Source organism: Rattus norvegicus, chromosome 18, assembly GCF_021556685.1.
Source record: "Rattus norvegicus strain SHRSP/BbbUtx chromosome 18, alternate assembly SHRSP_T2T, whole genome shotgun sequence".
Taxonomy (NCBI): Eukaryota; Metazoa; Chordata; class Mammalia; order Rodentia; family Muridae; genus Rattus; species Rattus norvegicus.
In genome coordinates this window covers 49,983,484-50,008,304 of record NC_141551.1, presented here as the reverse complement: position 1 = coordinate 50,008,304, position 24,821 = coordinate 49,983,484, and the positions used below count along the sequence as shown (strand labels likewise).

Genomic DNA, 24,821 nt, shown 5'->3' with positions numbered 1-24,821 from the left:
CTGGCCTGAAGGCATCAAGAAATCAATAGCAGACAAGGGGGAGGCTCCCAGGAGATGATGCAGACACTGTGTCCCAGGGCTCCTGGGGAGGTGAATCCCTCCTCCCTGCTGACTTGCTATAGAAGTCTAGTTTTTCAATGACCACAGCAGCAGAAATAATGTGAATGGCAGACAAGAGAAGCATTGTGCTCAAGGCAAAACATAAAATCCATCTGCCTTTTTTCTGGCTGGGAACTTCCAGGTTACTTAGCTGAGTATAAAATCCCTTTATATATTTTACATGAAGAAAGGCAGAGCACTTTACTGTCTGGGCTGAGGCACAGGGATTTCTGTGCAGGAAGTGTTTTAAAAGGATGATGGGTGCACAGAACTATCTTTGGGAATAAAATGACCACAAAAAGGAAAGGAAGCAGGCAGCAAAAGGCCCTCTGATTTGTACCAATAAAATATAAACACATGTGATATCCTTATGAACAGCATCATGCTGGATTTGCAGAGTGTGACTTTCCAAAATTTAAAATGCAATAATCCAGAGAGAAAGCTGTTCCTCTTGCAACCAAACCCCAGGAGTCTATTTGTGTATGTCAGGGTCAAAAGCAAATAGATATAAACAGAACTACTTGCTCTCATCACATTCTTGAAATGAAACTAATTTCCTTTTTATATATTAACAAAAACTGCCCTGCCTGTGTACCACCTGCATTAGCCCAATAATTTATAATTAGAACTCAACAGCATGCATTGATTTCCAATTGATGGATATCAGCTTTACCCTAATAGACCGACAGACCTTCAGAAATCTATCCAGGGAGACCTTTAGAGTACATGACATGAGTTAAACATATTTTATTTAATACCAGAAGAAATTTGCATTTCATCTCTAAGGCTTTGGCGAAGCTGCTCTCAATGATTTAGCTTAGCTTTTACATTTCGGAGTCATTTCATTTCCATTTGGGCACACTCCTGTGTAATTCTCAGCCTTTGTTCCACCAAATATAGACTCCTGACATTCAGCATGTGGAATAACATGTCAAAAAATATGGGATGCTTAAATCCATGGTTTGTGGATTTAGTAAAGATGGGAAATAAAGCCTTTGATGCGTGTAAAAAAAATCACAGGAAAATGTAAGAGAAACCTAATTGTAAAATGTAAATGAGGCCTAATTGTTTACCATGCTCTCGTAACTGGAACCCTGCTGGCTAATATGCCATAGGATCCCTCAGGACCAGGATGCCACATTCTGAAAAGTCAGGGGAGGCTAAGCTCCCATGCAGGCCATCCCTGTTTATGAGCAGATGGGTGGAGTGTTCCTTTCAAAAGCAGGAGGGGCTAGTATATGTGGTTGGCAGCACGCTAAGTGTGCCAACTCTGAAGACGGCAGGTATATGGACAGGAAGCAAAGAGTCGGTGTCTTGAAGAGGATCACTGAGCAGAGGTGTGTAGGCTCAGGCATGTTCATGCACTTTCTAATCTAAGAATAAAATACAGCAGAGAAGTCTCCTCATTAGGAACACATACATAATTTGTCCACTTATCATAACTTCCATTTAGGTTCATGTAGAAGAACCAAGGAGCATTCAAATATTTTCTACCAGCTTGCTTGCGCTCTCTCTCTCTCTCTCTCTCTCTCTCTCTCTCTCTCTCTCTCTCTCTCTCTCCCTTCCTTCATTCTTCCTTCCTTCCTTCCTTTCTTCCTCCCTTCCTTTTTCTCATCGTGCTTTTTTAAGGAAGACAGTCACTGACATGGGTTTTGCATAAAGTGGAGACTCTTGGGCATTTCCATGTGGATTTTGTTTATTTTGTTCCTGCAGGGGGGGAAATAATAGGATCCTATTAGCAGGTTCATTTGTATAATAATCATTCATTAAAATAGAATCCATGGCAATGAAATACTGTACTTGAATTCCAGCACAAAGCCTTTAAAAAGCTCAAATGTCAAAACAATAAAACTAATTAAGGCAACAAAATAGCTTTTTCCAGCTTAATGACAAGCTGGTCCAAAAACACACTCCAATGATTTTTTCTTTCCTCTGGAGACGCTTTAAGGAAAGCAGGATAGAATTTTACACCCTCATTACCCATTCCAGCATCATCTAGGAACCTAGCCCAACCGAACTGCCTGGCACACGGGTCACATGTCGACTTTGGCTGGCTGCCTCTCTCCCTGGTTCCCTCCTCTCCTGTCTTCCACTAACAAGAGTGCCCTGTGCCCTGGGGAATGAGAGCAAACCAAGGCAACTGTGGATGCTGAAATCAGAAGAGCTGATGGATTAGAGGGACAGACATCACAAACATCTGAGTTTAGTCAGGGGAAGTGGCTGAGAAGATCATAAAAGGTATGCAGGACTCCTATGCTGCATTTCCTCCAGAGGCTATGTTCAAAGTTCAAATCCTCTGCAGGGTCCTTGGTTGTAAAGGATCCAGCTCAGGACCATGGACTATTCCCAGCTTTCATCTTGAGTTTCTAACATGGGTCAGTTTCTTAGGGTGTTTGTTTGTTTATTTTAAGGATTTTAGTATTCCTGAGAATCCTTAGGACCATTTTTGATAGGATGACCTGTAACATCAGACTGTCTTCTTGTCTATCTCCTCAAGACTGCATTCTGGTACAGGCGAGCAACTCTAATGTGAAAACTCAAACTCTGAAATGTTCTAAGACCTAAGGCTGATGCCTTGGTAAAAAGTTGCAGACACATTTCCTGTGATGGGTCAGGGACAAGATGCATCTGAGCTCAAACCGTACGGTGGCCTCAGTCTGTGTGTATCAAGGCTCTCTAGAACATAAGTAGATTTTGTATTTAGACTTGGCTTCCTTCCCTGAATATGTCTTATTGTGCATGTGAAAATATTCCAAAATCGAAAAAAAATTTAAAACAACAAAGCACTTCTGAACCTAAAATTTTCAGGAAAAAAAAGGATACTCAATCTGTAATGTATTTTGTTATTTTTTTTTATTTTTATGAAATTAAAATATAGGACTGGAGAGATGGCTCAGTTGGTAAGAGTTCTGACCAGTCTCAGCCATGGGTTGTTTTGTTTTTGTTTTGTTTTGTTTTTGTTTTTGTTTTTTTACCTAAAATAAATCCTGCTATGCCTATTGTCAAAGTAGGTATCTCATTTCTCCTTAACACATGCTTTTATTGACCTAACTTCCTATTATCCGAAAGATTGCCTCGGTCTGTGTATATGAAGACACGAACGAGTATTCTCTTCTTTTTATTTTCCCCTTCATACTTTTATTTATGTCAGTGTTGATTTATAGATTCTTAGTACTTAAATGGTGCTACTATTTAAGGAGTTATAATCCATAGAGTTACAATATTGGGTTACCACAGCCCAGTGAGATATAATCCATTCTTACTATTTATTCTGAGGCCCATGTATCCAAACATGTCAACATTTAAAAGACTTAGCATCATCTGTGGATTTTGATTCCATCGGGTTCATGAGTCAATGGGCTATTAGGAGGTGATGCAACATCACGGGACCCAGTTAAGAGAACAGATCCTTTAAAGAGTGCCCATTAAGGGCTGTGTCTTGTTCCTACCCTCTTCTCTTCTCTGCTCCCTGCCTGGCATGAGATGAACAGAATCATCTCATATGTGCTCTGGCCACCAAAATGTTGTCATACCACAGGCCCAAACCAATGGAGCCAAATGATAATGAATGGAACCCAGAGCCAAAACTAGTCTTTCCCTATTTACGGTGATCTTCCCAGGTACTTTTGTCACATTGATGGGCAGATGACTAGCAGGTCACCTGTATAACTCAAGGAGGGTATCAATTTTTCAAAGCCTTACCTACTCCTCCACTGGTTGCCAGGAAGTAGACAAGTTAACTACCGGAATCAACTCAAGAGACTTTTGACCCTGGAGATATAGCGCCAGAGGTATCAACACGCGAATCAGTCCCCTGACCAGTACTTACAGTGCTTAGTTCTCCCCAATCTCACTTTCCCCAGTCTACCCTCTGGAGGCCAAGTTTGTTTTTTCTTTTGTTTCGCTTCTTTCTTATAGATCTAGTATTCTTTTATTAAGATACAAGACCGACCTAGAACCACCAGATTGCTCCCATGTGGAAGTGGGGAAAGCAGGATCCTTTTAGCAGGTTCCAATGTATGATAATCATTCACTGAAAGAGACTCTTTCAAGCTTACCTCATTGGCTTTTGGTGAATTCTCATTGGTCTTGAGCATTTTCCTGCTCTCTAATGTTACAAAAGATTCCAGGATCTTCTGGTGCCATTGTCCTTATTTTAAAGGACTCTGGAACATCTAGGGAGGTATTTGGAAGCCAGGGTTTGGGTTTCTGGAGTATCAGTGTTCTCCCAACCTCTCAGTGGGAAGAGTTAAGAGATGTATGCAAATATTACACACACACACACACACACACACACACACACACACACGCATACACACACACGTGCACACCTACTTGTTGTGGTAAATATTATTAGGGGTTTCTACCCCACTTTTGATCATTTAGTTCCCAAATGAAAGACACGAAACCTTTATATTTACAATAAACCTTAACAGCACTGAAGCAGGGCAGACACCAACCCTCCATGCTATTTCGTCTACTTCCCTGTCAGTAACCAGACATAGAGCTTGTCAGGTTCTGCTTGATTGGCTCCTATTCCAATTGGCTGGCCCTCATGATCATGCTCTTGTGATCCACCTACCCCATGGAACCATCCTCTCTCCTCTCCTCTCTTCTCAAGTCTTTCCTCATGATCTCTGCCTCTGACCCTAAGCCCCACCTACCCACAAAGCCACACCTACCCCCCTTCAGCCCAACTCCAAACTGTTGGCATCTTTATCCAACCAATAGTTTTATTTTTGTTTTTGCCTTTTCTAATTTGTGCCAATTGTGTGTTTTCCATATCGGCCTCTCCTCTCCTCTTAGTACCCCTCACACAGAGTCCTCCATCCCCATCTCCTGTGAGAATGGGGAGCTCCCCTCTGGGTATCACCCTTCCCCATGAAGGCACATTAGGTCACTGCAGGGCTAGGCACATCCTCTCCCACAAGGCATCCCAGTAAGGAGAATGAGAACCACAGGCAGGCAGGCAAGAGGTTTAATGACAGCCCCCACTCCAGTGTTGGAGGACCAACAAGAAGAACAAGCTGCACATCTGCTATACTTGTGCATGGGATCTAAGTCCAGCCCACGCATGCTCTTTGGTCAGCCAATGGTTTTAAATTAAGGAGTAAGGTTACATAGCATCATTTGGTGTATGTGAAGATCTTCATCCCTGGGGACAACCAGACCATGCGGGCCAGTATTTAGCATTACAGTACATAGCAACAGACCAAACACCAACAGCTACAACTGTATTGATTTTATACCATATGGGAAAAAAAACCTTTTTCTCCTTTGTCTATCTTAATTTCTCTGATCATAGTTCCATATATTCCTTAACAAAGATAGATTAACAAGAGAAATATACATTAAAATCTATAAGGACATGCATCCTATCCAATCATATTCCCCAAGCTCTCCTCTGACATTGTGCTGGGGTCCAAGCCTTCATCATTCAAAGACATTGCATATCCAAAGCAGAAGAGCTAAAAAACACATTTTCCTGGTGTATTTGTTTTGTATCAACTGCCTTCAGCTTAAAATATGTCTTAAGCAAAATTGGCATATTTTGAGATAGAACAGATTCCAATGCTTTGCAATGTGTGTGTGTCTGTGTCTATGTATGTATGTATGTATGTATATATATATATGTGTATGTGTGTATGTGTGTGTGTGCATGCACTTGCACACGTCTGTGTGCATTGCGATATATGTATATATTATATATGTAAATATGTATGTGTGCATATGTGTATATGATGTTTATGTATAGGTACGTGTGTATGTAATGACATTATATATATATATGTATGCATTAAATTTAAATCAATGCTTCCAATTTCAAGACAACACTACAGCATCATTCTAGCCTTAGTCTTTCACCAATTACTGTATTTCTTCCATTTTCTTTTTCTTTTTTTTCCTTTTTTTTTTGTTCAGTGCTAGGATTGTGCCCAAGACCTTATATTTCCACACATGCCAGGAAAGCACTTTAGCACTGAGCTACACCTCAGTATAACTTCCGTGTGTTTATTCTGTTGATCTGATAGTCTATGGTGCTATTCCCAGCACACCCCACCAGCTGATACAAGCATACTCCAAGCTATGCACATGTTCAGGTTTAATGCCTTATTGATGAAGGAAGAATACAAGGAGCAAAGAAAGGGGTAGGGGAAGAAATACTTCTAAGAAGTGAATATGTAGGCATCTGCATTTGAAATATGATGTATATGATATATGATATGTATGTATATACCTGTACTTTCACTTATGAATAGAGTGGATTTGGATTTGATAGCTGCTGCTCTGGTGTTTATGCAAGACCAGGGTTGGTTTATGGGACAGTCACTTGATAACTCTCCCCATGTATTTCATAATAGGTAGCAAATGCTTTCTGAGGCACCTCTGATTTTTCTTTTCATGTTATACTCTGTAATATCAATTACATTTATAAGGCATAAAATGACTAATCTTGTTTTCCTAATATTACTCATGAACTCAGTCCTTAAAGTTAAAATAAAATCTATTATTATTATTATCATTATTATTATTATTATTATCATTATTATTATTATTATTGTGAAATCCTCATGAGCCAGCAGTTCATAATGTCAGGAGTGAAGGGGATGTCACTGATCAAACAAACAAAATGTTTTTAGGGATGAAGGGGATCCCACTTATGGAGATAAGCTGTGCCCTGAATTTAGTCAGTCAGTCTTGGTAGGGAAGTAAGTTTACCCACTGAGCTATCCTGCCAGCCCTCTTCATTTGTATTTGCAATTCTGATCCCCTCTTCTGCTATTGTAATGTGTATGTTGGTGCTTTCCTATTATAAGTAGTCCCCTTCTTTCCTTATACTCAGCCCAAAGAGAAGCAGAGATACTTAAAAACATAAATTTAATGAACATTTTCTACTAATATGGAAAGATCTGCCTCATTTTACCACTCAAAGGTTGGCACTGGATTGAACAGAGAGCATGGATGGACACAAATGAATGGGTTGAGAAGAAATGGAATGAGACACGGACAAGACAGCAGGAGAGCTAGAAAGACAGAAGGAGCCTCTTCTATTGCCTTAAACTACTGTCTTTGTACAAAATATGCTTAGAAGTAGCAAAGTCCTCAAAACGATTGACCGTGTAGGAGAAAGGAAGTGCTTGTCTGACCCAGAGGGGAGCAGGAGGCATCATCCGACAATTCAGGAGCTCAACAAAGTTCATAACGATAGGGAAGGACAAATCTCCCCATTTTCAGAGGCACTGTGACAATCGTAATGTCCTGAACTTGGGCCAGGGCTGGGGGATAGGGGGCTCTGCTTTAGAGAGAAAGGCATCTGGACAAAGTGAGCTTTGTAAATATGCTTCCTCTAAGACTTCCAACCGAGGTGGAAATAGTCACTGGTGTTAGTTACCCAAGCAGATACTAGAGCTAGGGAGATTGTTTTTTCCTGCTGTATTTACTGTTAAAACCACAGTGCTGTGTTTGGGACCCAGAGTTAGAGGTCAGCATAACAATTTAATGAATGGAAGTGTCCAAGTTTGACTTCCGCTCTCCAAAGGGACAGGCAGATAATGTAGAGTGGTTACACGAGAAAGAAGTCTGGGAGTCAAAGCACCATCTTATACCCCATAAACATGTGTATTTATTATCTGTCAGTTACAAGGAAAAATTGAAATAAAAAGAAAGCTGTGCCTTGTTGCAAATTGGACACTTAAAGATTAATGCGTTTCGAACCAACATGCTGTGTTAGCCAGAGAAAACAGAGAAAAGCAATTTGCTGTAAACTTGCCTGTTTGTAATTTCGGTACCTACTCCCTGTAGTACTTTCTTAATTTTCTTGAGCTTAGCTTTTAGCACAACTGAGTCCCTTTGAGTACTCTTATTTCTCAATGCTATGAGGATTTCCAGTCATTGCTTCGATCATAAAGCCCAGCATTTCAAAGCTGGATGAGGTCTTAAGGGTGACAGGTGCAATTTCATTTTTTGTATCCTTAGGAAGCTCTCATCCTGAGAGGTAAAGTGAGAGGTGAGCCCGGGGAAAGAGACATCTTTGTGGGACCAGGGGACTGAAGTCTCGGTTTTCCATCACTGCTCCAGTGTCTCACTGACTATGCAGTTTGTGGAGAAAGCTTTAGTGCATTAATTCTCTAAATGATCGTTGCTTAACTGGAACCATGCCTGCTTTTATTTTAATTGAGATTTTATTTTCGCTTGCCTGGAGCAAGGCGAGCATTATGGTATTTTAAACGAGAAGCAAGGAATTACCTGCACTTCAAATATTAGCAGTTACATTCTGCCGAGGACGCACGCAGACTCTCTATTAGAAACATGTCGCAGGTAAACCAGAAACATTTCATGCTAATTGTTATAAGCGTGTTATCCATCAAAATGTAAATTTCCCAAAGTGGGCTTTATGTGGATCATAATTTCCTTTATTACCAAATGGCCTTGGAAACTCTGACTGGCTCCTTGTCCTTATGTAAAACCTCCATTTCCTGTGGTGCCTCCAATTTATTTTTTTCACAGCTTCAACAGCTTTTCACACTGTGATTTTCTATATCTGTTGCAAGTGTTCAACAATTTGCAGGGGGAAAATTTTCGTCCATGGCTTTCTGCTTTTAGCTTTTCATGTATAAAGATTAAAGAATGAATGGGCAATCAGGAGATATATAGAAAACATCTCTCGCTAGAATGAAATGGCCGGTTCAACTTCTGAAACCCAGGTGGAATTTATAATGCCTACCTACAGCACTTCCTCCCTTTTGTATCGCACCTTCTGATAAATAGGTTCCCAGAAGAGACAATTTGCGAAGCCAGAAAATACTTTAGTTTGCTTTATGGCATGACATAGCATGGTCCAGCCCTTGCAGGTGGGAGAGACACGGGAAGCAGAGAGGCAGAAGGGGACATAGGGATGATACCAACTGACAAATCAAAAGAAACGTTATGCTGCCTAATGCAAGCCTTAAAGGCTAATGTTCTTTTGAAAAACAGCATGGAATTGGAGATTACATCTAGAATATTGATTATCAACTGTTACTATCTAAGATCCAAGAGTATAGTAATGCAGTCAAGGCCACCGCAGTGCATCAATTAGACTCTCTCTCTCTCTCTCTCTCTCTCTCTCTCTCTCTCTCTCACACACACACACACACACACACACACACACACACACACAAGAGACCAACAGAGATACATTTCTACGGTGCAGCATTTGTTAAAATATCTTTCTTTGAGGTCAGCTATATAAGAGCCGCAGGGAGGAGGGGAAAGGGAAGGTGGGCTCCCTCTCTGATTTATCAGCGTGGGATTATGAGTGCTTCTCAGGCTGTAGAGGCATCACTTATCCCACATCTCAAAATCTAATCCTGAGGCTCTTTGGGCAATAGAACCAGAAACGTAGGAATATAAAAACTTTTTTGTTTATGTCCTTACCTTGTCTCTGTTTTGATGGGTAGGGGTGGCTGATGAAAATATATGAACCACTTCAGGAGAGCCTACCCAGCTCCTCTGGCCAAGAATTCATAGTTAAAGACATGTTTATCAGCATGCTCTCTCTCTCTCTCTCTCTCTCTCTCTCTCTCTCTCTCTCTCTCTCTCTCTCTCTGTCCGTGTGTCTTCTGTGTATAAACATTCATGGAGGTATGTATAGTGGGAAAGAATGAAGCATGAGTGCTAACTTTGTACATTCCCCAATTCATACATGGACGCTCTCATACTGAATATTTTAGAACATGGCTATGCTGGAATCAGCCTCTAGAGGTGTGTTTCAAAGTGATGCCATGTAAATGGGCCATAAATCAGTGAGGTGTGTTCTTGTAAGAAGAGATTAGGACAGAAACACAGAAGAAAGAGCATGTGAATGCAGAAAGGGGAAGAGTATGGTCATTGCAAGCCAAAGATAGAGATCTCCTCAGAAAGACCTAGCTGACATCTGGATCTGAGCCTTGCAACTCTTGAAACCACAAGAGAATAAGGCCCTGTTGTCCAAGTGTCCCATGTGCCATCTTCTGTCATGGCAGTTCTGGAAACTGAACTCAAGGGGTTTCAACAACAAATATCCTAGTTTACATACGTATTTGGGGTTGGGGGAAAGTTCAGTCAATGAAGTGTATGTCATGCAATCATGAGGACCTGAGTTTGGTCCCCACAGCCTACTATTTTAAAAAAAGCCAGACACCCTTCCTTTTGGTTATTCTCCAGAATTTGATGGCAGGACCCTATGGCTGAAGGCACCATATACTTAAATTCCAAGGCAAAGAGAAATCAAGCTGTTACCAACCTGGAAGCTCCATCTGTATCAAATAGCTCTTGTAGTGTTGGAAGATGCTGTGTGCACTCTTGAGAGAGAGAAACATGATAAATTACCCAGTTGTGAGCACTATGACCCAATAACCACTGGCCCAACAAGATCTGCTCGCTTGTACAATACTGGCACCAACATCATGGAAATAACTAAATATTTCCTGATTAGATTAAAAAACCCACTCCTTGAGATGGAACTCACTCCTGGTACTGTTAACAGGGGGCAAAATACCAACAAAACAAAATAAAAACAAACAACAAAAACATGGTGGGCTAGATTATGGGCTTTAACAGAAAACCTAATACTGCCACTCATCAAAATGGGCATAGCAATAAACTATTCCTTAAGTTCTTCTCTCTATACTCAGCCCTGAACAGAGAGGCTTCTTTTTACAGTATACAATTAATGCAGAGACCCAGAGCTGATCAATATTCAGTGAATAAGAGACTGTGACTACTCAGTTCTAAATGGGACAACTGTGTCACACCCTCTGTCCACAAGGCTCAATAAGGAGCCACAGATAGAGGACCCCTTAACTTACACAGTATGTGCTGGAGATGACAGCATATTTACATTTGTGAACCAACGCTGCTTGACTGTTTATGCTCCCATTTGGGGAGGACTATGCCATTTTAATATGAGTCTCTTAGGTGTGCATTGGTTTATCTGTATGACTTCTCATTATTACAACAATCCCATAAAAGCTGTGAACTTCTCCCGGGACCTGACATACACAGAGAAATGAAAGGGAAAACACTATTGTTAGAATTGAGGTTCTGCTACAGGGCAGAGCCCACAGCCAGATCTGTGTCCTAAACCAGGTTTCTGTTCATACAATAGTTCCTCTCCCTTCTTTTATAATGTTGTTATAGTTTGAATGTCCCAACCCTACCCTCCAGGCTCAGGCATTACGAGTTTAATTTAGCAGCTAATAGGCTTAAAGAAGGAAGGATGACCTAATCAGAGACTTAATTTACTGACAGGCTCATAGTTGGTTGCATTGTTGGGAGGTGATGTGAAACAGGAGGCTGAGTCTAGCCATAAGAAGTAAGCCACTGGGGACTTGTTGATTGATGGTGGCTAAATCTTGCCACCATCCGAATCCTTCTCAGGTTCACATTTCTCTTCATTTCCTTTCTGTTATTAGGGGAATAGCTCCCTTGGATTCTTGCTCTTCTGCCTATTTGATATCCAGTTTTGTCATAGACCCCAAACCATATTGCCAAGGACAAGGGACTAAAAACTCTCAAACCATGAGTCAAAACTGAGCAGTTCCTCCTTTTAGTTGCCCTTTTTAGACGTGTTTGGTCACAGACCAAACACATAACCCCCTTCCCCAATAGCATGCATAAGAAGGCTTCTTCTTCTGGAACTTCCATTTTCTCATCTGCAGACTCGACATGTTGGGGTGGATCCTCTTGGAGCTAGCAACCAGGTCCGTGTTTCCAGAATCTACTAAGAAGAAACACCCAAGGGCAGATTCCCGCCCTGTATCTCCTAACTGTGCCTAGATGATTGTTCTACATAAGGAACAAGCATAGCAGTGTGACTCCTGTTCTTGGATCCCCATCTATCTGGATGTGCTTTATCTCTGCTTGGTGCATTAAGACTAAAAGGACCAACTAGGAAGAACAGGCTTAAGAGGCAAGTTGGCAGGAAGTATAAGGATATTTGGAGAGGAAGGTGTACACAGGAAAAATGGAGGAGATAACATATACTAAGTTGGACATTACCTTGTTTTTCTAATGATTTAAAAGACAATGAAAGTAAGGGGTTGGGGTGTGCTTGGGATGGTTCAAGAGATAAAGTTCTTGCTTTGTAAGCATTGAACATCTGAGTTCAGTTTTTAGGACACAAAACTTGGCAGAGTGGCATGCACTTGTAATCTCAGTTGGTGGACGTATGGATTACTATAGAGCCCCTGCCCCCCCAAAAATTATAAAAAACCCAAGGTGGACTCTAATTGAGTAGAGATTACAGAAGTTGTCTTCTCGCCTCCATAATTTTAAGCATCGTACACACACACACACACACACACACACACACACACACACTGACAATACAAGCTTATTAAAATGACATTTTCTGAAACTAAAAATGAGTGGTAAGAGCCAGGTATGAGGGGCAGAGATGTAGCCCAAAGAGGGCATCTCCATCCAGTGTCACCATTTTATTTCTCAGTGAGACAAAAAACAATCTGACATCATCGTCGTCAACGTCATCATCCCTTCTAGCACCAAGTGAAGATGAACTTTTCTTCTTTGAGACAGGGTTTCTCTGTATAGACTTTCACTGAACTTGCTCCGTAGACCAGGCTGGCCTAAAACACATGGCATGTACAACCACCACCTAGCAATATCTATGTATAATATATTAATATATCTATATATCTATCTATATATATTCATTCCTCAATACAATCAAATCAAAGACTGTAAACTGTGGTGCCAATAGAGGAATATTAAACACATACACATATTTCAAGATACCAGTTTCCTATATTCTAAAGTATTAAGGACTGAGAAAGTTAACACCATGTCCTTAACATTTAAACAAGACAGAACTGAGAGATTTGCAAGACGTATATACCAGTGTGTATCAATGTCTTCTAATAATATATTGACTTGCAGGGCATTTGATTCTCCAAGTGAAGCAGCGAGCCTTTTGGAAGTGCAATATATCATGTAAGCAGCAATGCAAATAGAGCCTATACTGAATCAGATAAGAGACGCTGTCTCTCTTTCTAATGAGAAGCCAGAGTACAATTAATGAAAGCTATGTAAATGTGCTTCAGGCTGTTAAGATTACAGAGAGTTCAGGGCTGGGGATAAAGAATTAGGGAAAAGGATCCACAATCAATTACAAAGTAGGTCCTCCTATCTTGGACAGGCACACACACGTTCTGATACCTCATCAGGGAACCAATTGCACCCAGGCATCCTTTGGAAGAGAGATGTAGGAACATGTTCCTTCCTATTTGGGGAATGATACAAGGGGGCTATTTTTGAATGATTAATTAAAGGGAATCAATCTTCATTGCTTTGCTACTGACGTGAATAGCGCCATGCCTGTGCAATAATCGCATGCAATTATTCAACTACCCCTTTGGCAAGGACAACGTAATTAGTCCTGGTGGTGTCGAGAGATTCTCTTTATTCCCAACAAATTGGCAGTTTTAATCAAGTGTTGCTGGAAATTTATCATAACACAGGGAAAACAATAGGTGAAGGTACAGGGCCCCAAGCTGTGTGACTTCTATCTACAATGGTACAAATTTACAATGCTAACAACACGATAAATACCGCCATTCCATGAATGTGTTGATTATAATTTCATATCAGCACCAAGCCTTGGCAGGGTTTATTTGTTTAGAAACGTGGCTGTAACCCTTCTTGTGCTGCCTTGCATCTGCTTGATGAGAAAGTTAGGTGGGCCCTGAGCCCCAGAGCCTGGAGCTTAGAGGGTTTAAAAGCTTGAAGGGACTGGGGAGTGAACACCCCTAACAATGTTCCTTCCTTTGAACTGCAGGAAGCAGGGAATGCTGAAAGAAATAGGCAAACAGCAAGTTCTCATGGCTTGTTCTGAGTATTGGCTTCAGGCAGTCTCCACCCCTTCACCTTTCACCTTAGTTCATGTGTTCTCATACCTCTTCAAATCTTCACTTAAAAACAATGGCCAATGTTTACAAGGTTAATTTCTTAGTAATAAGCAATGTGCCGGGTCAAACAATGTGTGTGTCCCCTGACTTTATCTTCTGCGCTACTTTATGGAAAGGAACGTAGGGGCAGGTGTTGAACTAATTGATTCTTGATTGTGTCAAGAAAGAAGGCTGAAGCCAATTGCTGGGCAAAGGAAAAAAGGTGGAACTTCCGGGTCCCAGGAGGAAGAGAAGGGTTTTTCCAGACCAGGGTTTGGAGCAAGGAGGAAGCTGCAGACAGGTAGGTGGGGGGGTGGGGGGCGCTAGAGTTTGTAACCTCTGCCACGAGCCGGAGCCAAGGAGGGTGAAGGGAGCTAGTTAATATGATTAGGGCAGGAATTCTTCCTATTTGACTAGTTTTAAAATAATAAAACTGTCTGGTGGACTAAGGTGGGCAAGAGGAGAAAGAGGACAGCAGGGACGCTTGTTGGTGGCTTGGTGAAGCTAGCTGTGAGGAGCTGGGGGAGCAATCACTGCTCTTGGGAAAAACAAACAAACAAACAAACAAACAAAAAAAAAATCGGCCCCCTGGCCATTGGTGGAGGTAAGCCGAGAGCAAAGGAGCAGGCATGTTTTTTTGTTTTGTTTTGTTTTTTAAATTACTCACAACAAAGGGATGACTGTTGTCTTTATTATGTCTCATTTTACAGATGAGAACATTGTAGCTATGAAAACAACAGTTCAGCAAAGAACTGTGACCTCACTGAGGACTTAAAGCCTAGTGACCACCTAGTACCACGTCTTCCTAATGATGTGACCAATGGGTGTATGGGCCCTTCCACTGACAGTTAGACCTACTGTGCTCTTCTGCTGACAGACCCACTGTACATGCTTTGGTTTCACACAGCAAGCATTTTCCTACATTCTCTGCCTTCCTCCGAGAAGAAGGGTTTGGCTGTTGCATTTTTGAGGCAGGGATTCACTTTGTACTCAAGGCTGGCCTTGAACTTGTACTGTCTCCTCCCTCAGGCTTTGAAGTACAGCTATTGCATGTGTGTGCTACCATGTCTGATGTTGACATTTCTAGTTTCCTAAATTGTGCTTAGACCCCATATGAAGTCGAGTGACTGAACTTGATTGATTAAAAAAAAAATGACAGTAGTTAAAGATTTCTGAATGTGCAATGGCCAGAGATTAATTCAGAATCCAAGGAGTCTCTGACAGCGCCTGTCCATGTTGCATAGTAAGTCATCACTGAGGTCTTGGTTCTGAACATACAACATATACTATGTGTGCATACCAACATATCACACATCAGCAAAACCTACCTGCAATTCCTGGACTCATATTGACCCTATTATACATGTTGTGAATTATAATATTTATTTTATATATATAACGTGAATGTTCTGTCTTCACACATACTAGAAGAGGGAATCAAACCACATTATAGATGGTTGTGAGCCATCATGTGGGTGCTGGGAATTGAACTCAGGACCTCTGGAAGAGCAGTCAATGCTCTTAACCACTGAGCCAGGTGTGAATTATATATATATGTATAATATATATGTATGTAACTGTTAAGTGAATTTTGGTTTGAAATGGGGATAGCATTTCCAACAATGTTTGAATTAGCCCTAAACACTTTATTTTTGCTATTTTGAAATATACATATATATGTGTGTTTGTGTGTGTGTGTATATATATATATATATATATATATATATATATATCCAATTTCTCAGCACTACCAAGTATGAAATCAAAATATCAACCCTGAAAACTTCTAAAGATGTGCAATGTCCTATGCAGCATCAAATCACCAGGACTGAGGTTTTTATGCTGAGATAACCAGGGCATCAGTTTAATTAGCATGAAAATCAGCCTTTTTTTCTTTACTAAATGTTGAAATTAGATGCACACAAAAGATTGCTGTAAAATACATTTTATTGTAAATAAATTTCCCTAGGATTTCTTTGAGGAAACGTTTTACTTGTTTACCTATTTTTCTATCCTGTCTACCCCGGGGCCTCCTTGCTCAGGTATATCCCATGCTTTAGTAACTGTTGAATGTTGCATGTTTGCATGGGAATGGGAGGACAGACACACAGAAAGAATTTCCTAAGCTTTTCTCACTAAAAGTATTACCCTCAGGACAGTTTCCCTCCTAAACGTTGAGGAAAACACTCAGGTGGGTTCCATTAGGCCTCCCAGGAGGATACTTCTACGGGATATTAGTCTTTATATAGCAAAACATTTCACTTGGTCAAATTATTTAGGGGAATGTAGATGGAAATATATTTGGCATGCCCCCTCTCTTAGTTCTTTGAGCGTTTTCGAGTTTCAGACAATGTGTTTCGGTCACATTTATCACATTCAGCTCTTTCTAGGTCTGACTCTGCTTTCTTCCCAACCCAACTTCATGTCCCATTTTCAAAATGACAACAAAATCCTTAAGACTAATTTGTACACAAATATTGAGCATGTGATCTTCCATTGGAGTAGGTCTACTTATCGGGGCATACATTCTTAGAGAAAACTGTCTCTCCTCTGTCTGGAAGCTAGCAGTTCCATTTGTTCTGGGGTAGGGTAGGATTGTGTGTGTCCCTCCCTTTCTATGCTGGAATTTGGCATGTCTTGGGACTATACAGGTTTTGAGCATACTGTTGCAATTGCTGTAAGTCCATACGTAGGACTGCCCCTCTGGGTCCAGATGTGTCCCTGTAGTTATCCTCCACCTCTGACTCTTAAACCCTTTCTTCAGCACTAATCCCAGAACCTTGGAAGGGGCGTGTACTATATATGTTCCCTTTATGGCTGAGCATTCTGTAGTCTCTTAATCAATATTTTTAATCCCTTACTGCAGTGACTCTCAACCTTCTAATACTATGACCCTTCCTCATGTTGTGGTGACCCTTGCATAAAACTATTTTGTTGCTACTTCATAACTGTAATTTGCGACTGTTACGAATCATAATGTAAATTTCTGTGTTTTCTGAAGGTCATAGGTGGCCCCTCTGAAATGGTTGTTTACTTTCAAAGTTAAAAACTACTGCCTTAATAAAATAAAACAAAACAAAACAAAAATCCTGAAAGTACGTTGAGAAATGAAGAAGGAACTCTAGTATTCAAGTGTTGTGCTAACTTCTTTGGTCATGGGCTGATTTCTTTAAGTTGTGTAACTGAGACTGAACCCATCCTGGCAAACCCTGTTCCAAAGGACAAGGATCTCACTGAAACCTCAAATGCCAGCTTGAATGGTATAATATTTTTAAGTCCTCTCCCCTAGAGTTTCTAGAAGAAACTTTTAAAGAAACAGTATTTACCTTATCAGGAAACTGCTTTGCGCACTGAATTTACTTATTCAGATAAGCTTGACAATTCATAACTTTATCCCATATTGGAATGGTTCCTTGGCAACAAAAACCAGAGCCAATTTTTCTCTTTCTACCTCTGCCATCATAGTAGCAGCAAAGGTTAAGGGATGAGGATGGTTGTTTAAAGACTGTTCTAACATTTAGAAGTTAGCTGTGAGACCACACTGGACTGTGTTGGGAAGCTTGGCCCATTCCTCAAAAGCTGCAAATCTAAATCCCAACATTTAAAAATGAGTCTTCTCCTAAACAAAATCTACAAGGGCTTGAAGGCAAGATCAGTCTAGTTAGCACCAGCCTAGTCAGCGGCTGGTCTATAAAGGAAAAAAAGACCCACAGCACAGTGAAAGTGTCAAAGCAGCCTCCCAGGGAAGAACCCACAAGAGCTAACCTTAACCATAACCGGCAAGCTCATCTGTAGACAAGGCCTGGACAACTGCTCCCCCACCTCTAACCCACACACACACACACACACACACACACACACACACACACACACACACACACTAGCTCACTTTCACCCTCTTTGTCCTACTTGCTGCCAGAAGGAACATCTGGCTTCAGGCCTTGAAAGCAGACTCCTTCTCCACTTGCACCTGTCCCAGGAGGAGAAAGGAAGGCTTTCCTGACAAAAGGTAGGATTTTCAGAGCTGCGTTCCTGCCCATTAAAGCAGCTTGTTTGATCCCTTCAAAGCTCAAGATCAAAGAGAGGCTTTTCCAGAGCTGCCAACTCATAAAGCTACAGGCAGGGAGAAGGACCGCTTTGTTTTCACACAGCCGGTGGACTCTCCCTTTGGCTTCTCTGCTGGAGGCTGGCTTGAGTAGGTTGAAGGGTGTTCTCCCATCTGGCTGGTGTCTGGATGTTGAACCTTCCCAGGAAGTGAGGAGGGCATATCAGCAAGTCCACACTTGACTTACTTGGCAAAGGACCCCATAGCAACACCATCCTGGCCTCACCAAGGGACCCCATCCCAGCATTCATTTTATTTCCTAATAGTATAGCTATCACCATACTTCTATGCCCACCTTCCTCCTTGTCAGCTTGCTGGGTCCCACCATCAGAAAACAATGTTATCTTTTTAAATATCTTTAAAATTCTCATTTTGTGCAGACTCATAGAAAAGCAGCCTCTTGTGACTTCTGGCAGAGGCTACATGGAGCTATAGAAAGTCTTCTCTTTAGAAATAATGAAGACCCCTTCCCGCACAAACACAGATAAGCATCTCCAGAAAAACTAACTAGTTACAAATAAAACCTCCTAGTCCTCAGAATGGCAGGCTTGTGTAGAGAGTAACTTTGAGGAGCATCTTGTGTGTGACACATTTTAATCTGAGACACTACAGGAGGAAGCGTGAGGCAAGTTCAAGGCAACAATGCAGGAGAGGAGGAAAGAGAAAATCGTCTCCTTAGATGAGAGAAAATAAAGCTAGAGATCAAGGTTACCAAGGCTGAGGGAGTGTAAGCACAAGTCTCTGGAGGTATGGTGGGCTAGAATGTAACATAGCATGCTGACTATTGGTCCAGGGTGTTGTATTTTGGGACAATTGTCTTCCTATAGAAGAGAATCTTCATGAGCACAAAACAGGATGCATTTATCAGGTGTGAATGAAGTACAGAAGTCTGCTAAAGCATGACTTTCTTTTTAGCTGTTCCACTTTTTAGGTTCCAAGTTGAAGAAAGGAAGAAGGATTGAGCTGACCTCAAGGCTAAGCTTATTCTAAAAGGTAAGCGCTGAGTTTTACTCGGAAATCCCCGAGTGGATCTACTAGGGAGAAAACAGAAGAGTTACCTTCACACAAGAGCAGTGATTCTCAACCTTCCCCAAGCTGTGACCCTTTAACACAGTTCCTCATGTTGTGGTGAACCCCAACCATAAAACCATTTTATTGCTTCTTCAAAACTGTAAGCTTACAGTTAATTGTAAAGTAAAATATCTGATATGTAGGATCTCTGATAAGTCTCCCCAGTGGGGTCATGACCCACAGGTTGAGAACCACTGCCCTAGAGGGTCAGCTGAAGTTAAAAAACGATGAACTTGTAGGAGAGCGATAAAAGCCTGAACAGAGACCAGGATATGGCTGTGGGAGGTGATGCTGCTGTGCTTATATGGGCAATGGGGAGAGAGGCAGAAGGCAGAGGAAGCCAGTCAATTCTGAATATCTCTAACCTGAAGAATGGCCGCATCGCATTGGATGTTGCTGGATCCCTGCTTTTTTCTTGGATCTATTTGGTCAATTTTTCTGTTCTCCTTTCCCCAGCTTGACTTGAGGAAAGCTGCTGTTATGGTTTGATATAAATCATTATCCACTTCTTACCCTACCTCCCCAAAAGAATGGAAGTTTTAGTATTGAAATGTATTGAAAGCTTGGTCCTCCTGGTGGGTTAAATGAGATACCTTCCCCCATAGGATCGGGTATTTGAACACTTGATCCACAGTTGGTGGTTCTGATTGGGATATGCTGTGAAAACTTTAGGTACTAAAGCCTTGCTGGAAGAAGTGTGGCCATGTGTATGCAGCAGGGGCTTTTTGACTGTTCTGCTTTGTGCTCCTGGCTGGTTGCAGACACCCACCCACCCAGGAGCTATCTAGGATCTGCAGATGAAAGACACACACTTTAGTTCATTTTTAAATTGCCTTATTGGTTCTGTGGCTGGGCTCTCCTAAGCCTTCTGTGGCTAGCGTGCCCTTACATTTATACCTAGTAAAACAGCTCAAAATCTGTCTTCAACTTAGTTGCATAGTTACCTTCTGTGTGCCATTGGTCTTGCTGCCCAAGACACTTTTAGGCTGCTTTTCTGTGGGCCGATTTCCTTTTCCATCTACATTTTGGAAGATCTCCCCTGCAGCTCTGAGTCTGTTGGTCTTTCTTCCCAAAGTATCTTTATTCTCCTCCTCTCTTCTAGCCTGCAGAAACCTGGAAGGTCTGCCTCTTTCTTTCTGCCCAGCCATTGGCTGCTGGCATCTTTACTGATTGATCAAGAACCATTTGGGGACAAGGACCTTGAGCATCAGTACTCACAGATTTTCGATTAAATCAAAACATCAGAACCACTCCTCTACAGTCGTGGGATTCGGGTTCACTGGGATTTGCCTTCCAGTTCACTCCAGATTTTTTTTTTTTTTTTTTTTTTTTTTTTTTTTTTTTTTTTTTTTTTTTTGCTTATCATTGAAGATGTGGTTTCACAGCTTTCTGTTCTAGCCTCACTGGCCATTAATAGACATCTTTTGGAACTGTGAGACAAAATAAACTTTCTTCCATAAAATGCTTTTGGCCATAATATTTTGTCACAGAACCAAAAAAAGTGACTAATACAACCCCCCGTATTACTATGTCCAGCTGCAGATTTACCCTCCTGGCTTATCTATATATAACCCCGTGCCATTTCTCCAACAATCCAGACATTCTGCCTTCTCAGGGCTTTGGTAACTGCTATTTTGTCTGCTTTGAATTTTTTTCCTAGCTCTCCTGTTGGTTCATAGCATTGCACTTCTCAGGCCTTCACTCAACTACCGTGACCTCAATGATGCTTTTCCCCAACAGCCCACTTATGTCTTCACTTACTCTCACCATCACTGCTCCCAGCTACCCTCCCTGATTGGTTATTGCCTACATCGTATAGCATCATCCAAGTCAACACAATTTAGTAGATTACTGTCTATTTTCTACCAGGATGTAAACAACAGGACAGTTACTTTTGATTGATATAATGACCACAATGACTAGAATAGTATCTGGTGAAACATAAGTACCAGATTAATTTTTGTTTAAAAAAAGAAACAGATAGTTTATATAAAAGTTCAGTAGAGAAAGGCTATTGCTCTTTTCCTACTGGAATCATAAAATAGTAGTATATGTGTGTCCCTCCTAACATTTCTTTCCACTTTAGACACGGGTGACAAGTCTCCCATTATGATTCTACTATATGTAGTGCACAGCCTCTCAGCCTTGGTTTCCAGAAAAATAAAACAAAAATGATAATATCTACATTGTCCACTTTAATAGTTGCTATAGGAGAAGATTATTATATATGCAAAAGCACTTGGGAAACTACTTTCCACATGCAAGTATTATGATTCCCTATGCTACTGTCTTCCCTGGAGAAGTGGCCTTGTACATCAAGTAAAGTAATAAAATTCTACTCAAGTCATATGAGTCATTCTAACAAACTAGGGGTCTTGTTAATTTTATAGGCCAGAAGAAGGGAGGTGGCTTTCCCTGACTGGTAAGCAGTAATTATCAGTGCCTACATCAAGTTTTCTTGGTCTACCTAGCTTGGTACAAATCTGGGTGATTGATTTGGCAAACATAGAAAATTGTGAGCAATGTAGGTGACCCAGAAATATATATTAAGCATCCAATAGCCTTATGTTAGATAGTAGAACGAGAAATAGACTATGGAAGACTGTTAGCCTTCTGGCTACATGGCTGGTCTAATGACATATAGAATCCTAGCATATATCAAATGCATATGCTTTATGGCCCTGCATAGCTATGTCTGTAGCAGCAACATTCCTAGCACCTGCTTACTTCCCTCACTCATGCACAGCTGCTCTTACCTCCTATTTTAGATGTTAGCAAATCTCAGTGGCTTTTGAAAAAAGAAATTTTCATCTTTATTCAGAATGCTGCCTTTACCTCAAATGCCTTTTCCTTTTCCCTCTGTTTTTTTTTTCTCTTTTGTATTCTGTCCTCTCTATTCCTTTCTCCTATTAGCCAGATACCTTGGCAGTTCATTCAGATGTCTTCACTACATTCATCTTGTGTTGGAAGCTGATGTTCCAGGTTGTGCTAGAAATGAAATGTGGTCTTCTATAGACACTATGGGTTGAGCCTGGCCTCCTGCTGGGTCTTATGTTCTCATCATGCTTCCCCGCAAACACTAGTCTTCTTTATGTTCTTCAGATATTTCCCATATGCTGCATTTAAAGTTCTGTGGTCTTTTCCTTTGCTATTTTCTCTTCCCTGATACAATTTCTCTGCTTGGACACAAAGAATTTGTGTGCAAATTCGATCGCTGCTTCCTTAAATATTTGTAGAGTAGTTGGTTGTAGGTTCGTGCCTCTAATGTCTAACAAGACTAAAAAAGAAAATTAAGCTGACCTGAGAAGAAATGATCCACAATCTCTGAAAAGCACTATGGAGCCAGCAGAGACATTAATGACTGCACACAGCATTGCAAATTGAAGTTATATGTTCACAGGATTTTGTAAAGTACTTAATTACTTCCAAGATCTTAGAACTTTTAGCTATTGGTTTTAGAGTTCAGTCCAAACCTTCATTTTGTAAGTGAGAGAGCTGTAGAATTCCAATGACAGAGTCTTAATCTACCAGGTGCTGAAATTCTAGATTAGATAAGGTAAGGTTCTAGGTTTCTAGGTGTGCTGATCAAAGCAGGGAAGCAGAAATCCATTTCTAAGACCCTGAAAATAAGGTCTCACATCTGTCCCTAAATAGCAACCTCCTAGGTCTTACATTTCTGTTATAACTCAAAATCCCTGGTAACACATGAGAAAGGGCTGTGAGCTCATGAGGAAGCAGATAGTGAAACCTAAAGTCTTGTGTTTCTGTTCCCTAATAATTGGGCCTCTATCACAGGAGAGAATCCTAGGTATCTATTTATTTTGGATTCTTTGGTTTGAGTTTGACAGCTTCAAAGACCTTGTACCATCTGTGCTACATTGGAGCACATGACAAATGTGGTGTAGGCATATAAACAGAGTGGAGCTCTTTAAAGTGAGATAATTCAGTTACTCACTTGAATGGTTACCTCATGCTACAAAAATGGAAACCATACAGGTGTAGCTCAGGGCATTGAAATGGAAGCTCACAGTTTGGGAAGAATTTTTATTATTTCTCTGGTGCTGTAATAAGACACTGACCAAAATCAACTTGAGAGAGAATGCATTTATGTCAGTCTTCAACTTCCAGGTCACAATCCAACATTTTGTGGAAATTCAGGGCAGGGACCCAAGGATTCAGGGATCTTAAGTATTGACCAGGGAGGGAAGAATTGTTCTTACTATATTACTATTCTTATTCAGTACAGTTTCACTTGCTTAGAGATGGAACTATTCACATTAGACTGGATGGACCTTCCTCAATCCTTAGTCAAGAAAATCCCCCTCATACAAGGGCACAGACCAATTTGATGGTGACAACTCTTTAATTAAGCTTCCCTCTTAAAGATGACTCTAGTTTGTGTCTAGTTAACAATAAAACTAATCACTGTTCAAGGTAAGTTGAAACCATGATTTATGTTTTGCCACTATAGTGGTTTCCCTGAAAATTTAATCAAACTCCAACAATAAAAGAATCATAGACTTCAGAATATATCTTCTTAACATCTTCTAATTATACTTCCAAAAGTTTGACATGAACCTTGCCTATCCTATGACTCCAAACAAATTAGATTCAAATAAAATATCACTTTCTATGTCTTTCAAATATATCAAAAAAATTACTAACAAGTAGACAAAAACATTGAAGTCCTTGGTTTTCAAGTCTCGCTTAATAAATAATTTTATGATTTGATTGTTGCATTTAGCTGCCTACATTATCTTTAATTCTTGTTATCAACATAAAACCCCTCACCTATGCTCCCACTTAAAAAAACTCAATGACTCATCATGATGGTGCAGCATCATTGCACCATTCTGTCATTGGCTCCCCATACGGGGTCAGTAGAGTTTGTTTGCTTCTGTCTCGGAAAAGTTAATGTAACACTAGTTCTAAAGAAGATAGCCAGAACTCAGCTGTGGCTACATATCTAACTGCAAAGACGTAAGAAGGAGCCAGAAAGAGAAGCATGCATCTAGATTCATATCACCTTTTCTGAGTAGATTGTGTTTTCAGAGCAGTTTTAGGTTCATAGTAGACTTGTTTAAGGGTCAGAGAGTTCTCATCCACCCTCTTCCCTCTCACGTGCACAATCTCTACTGTCCGAATCCCTCTCCCAGATTGTCTTCTCTTTACAGCTAAATCAAACTGAAAAGGAAATAAGGCCAACAAATATGTGTGAGGTTATGTTTAGCATGGGTATTAAATCCTTGAGACCTGTTGACAACTTGGAACTTCCCTATATGGAAAATGTCATGAAGCAAATAGAGCTAGGCCATCCTTCAGGGGTTAAGACACCTACCTTCTCTAGAGATCATGACATCAGATTCCTGAAAGGGCATTCATTTTCCCACTGGGGAAGCTGGCCGTCAGCACTGGTTGCTTCTTCGTGCTGCTTTTCCATCATATTTTGCCATGGCACATGCTGGCCTCAGAAAGTTGCTTCTTGCTGGGAAAGCAAAGCAAAGAAGAATGGTCCAATCCAGCCCTTACTTTCTAAACACCAAGTTTTCTTTTTATAAGGGAATTGAGATAAATGCCTGCTATGGCCATCTTTTTCTGACTGTTTTGGGCAATGTCAAATC

The 24,821-nt window shown here is 40.8% G+C and overlaps 1 long non-coding RNA gene across 1 annotated transcript in view; it reads left to right on the top strand.

The window, feature by feature from the left end:
* The first annotated feature begins 2,196 nt into the window (after positions 1-2,196).
* The window catches only part of LOC108348793 (uncharacterized), a 29,011-nt gene continuing 6,386 nt past the window's right edge, over positions 2,197-24,821 (top strand). The window contains exons 1-2 of the long non-coding RNA XR_015643132.1: positions 2,197-2,337; positions 19,045-19,122. This is a non-coding gene — a long non-coding RNA (uncharacterized LOC108348793). The remainder of the gene's footprint in view (positions 2,338-19,044; positions 19,123-24,821) is intronic.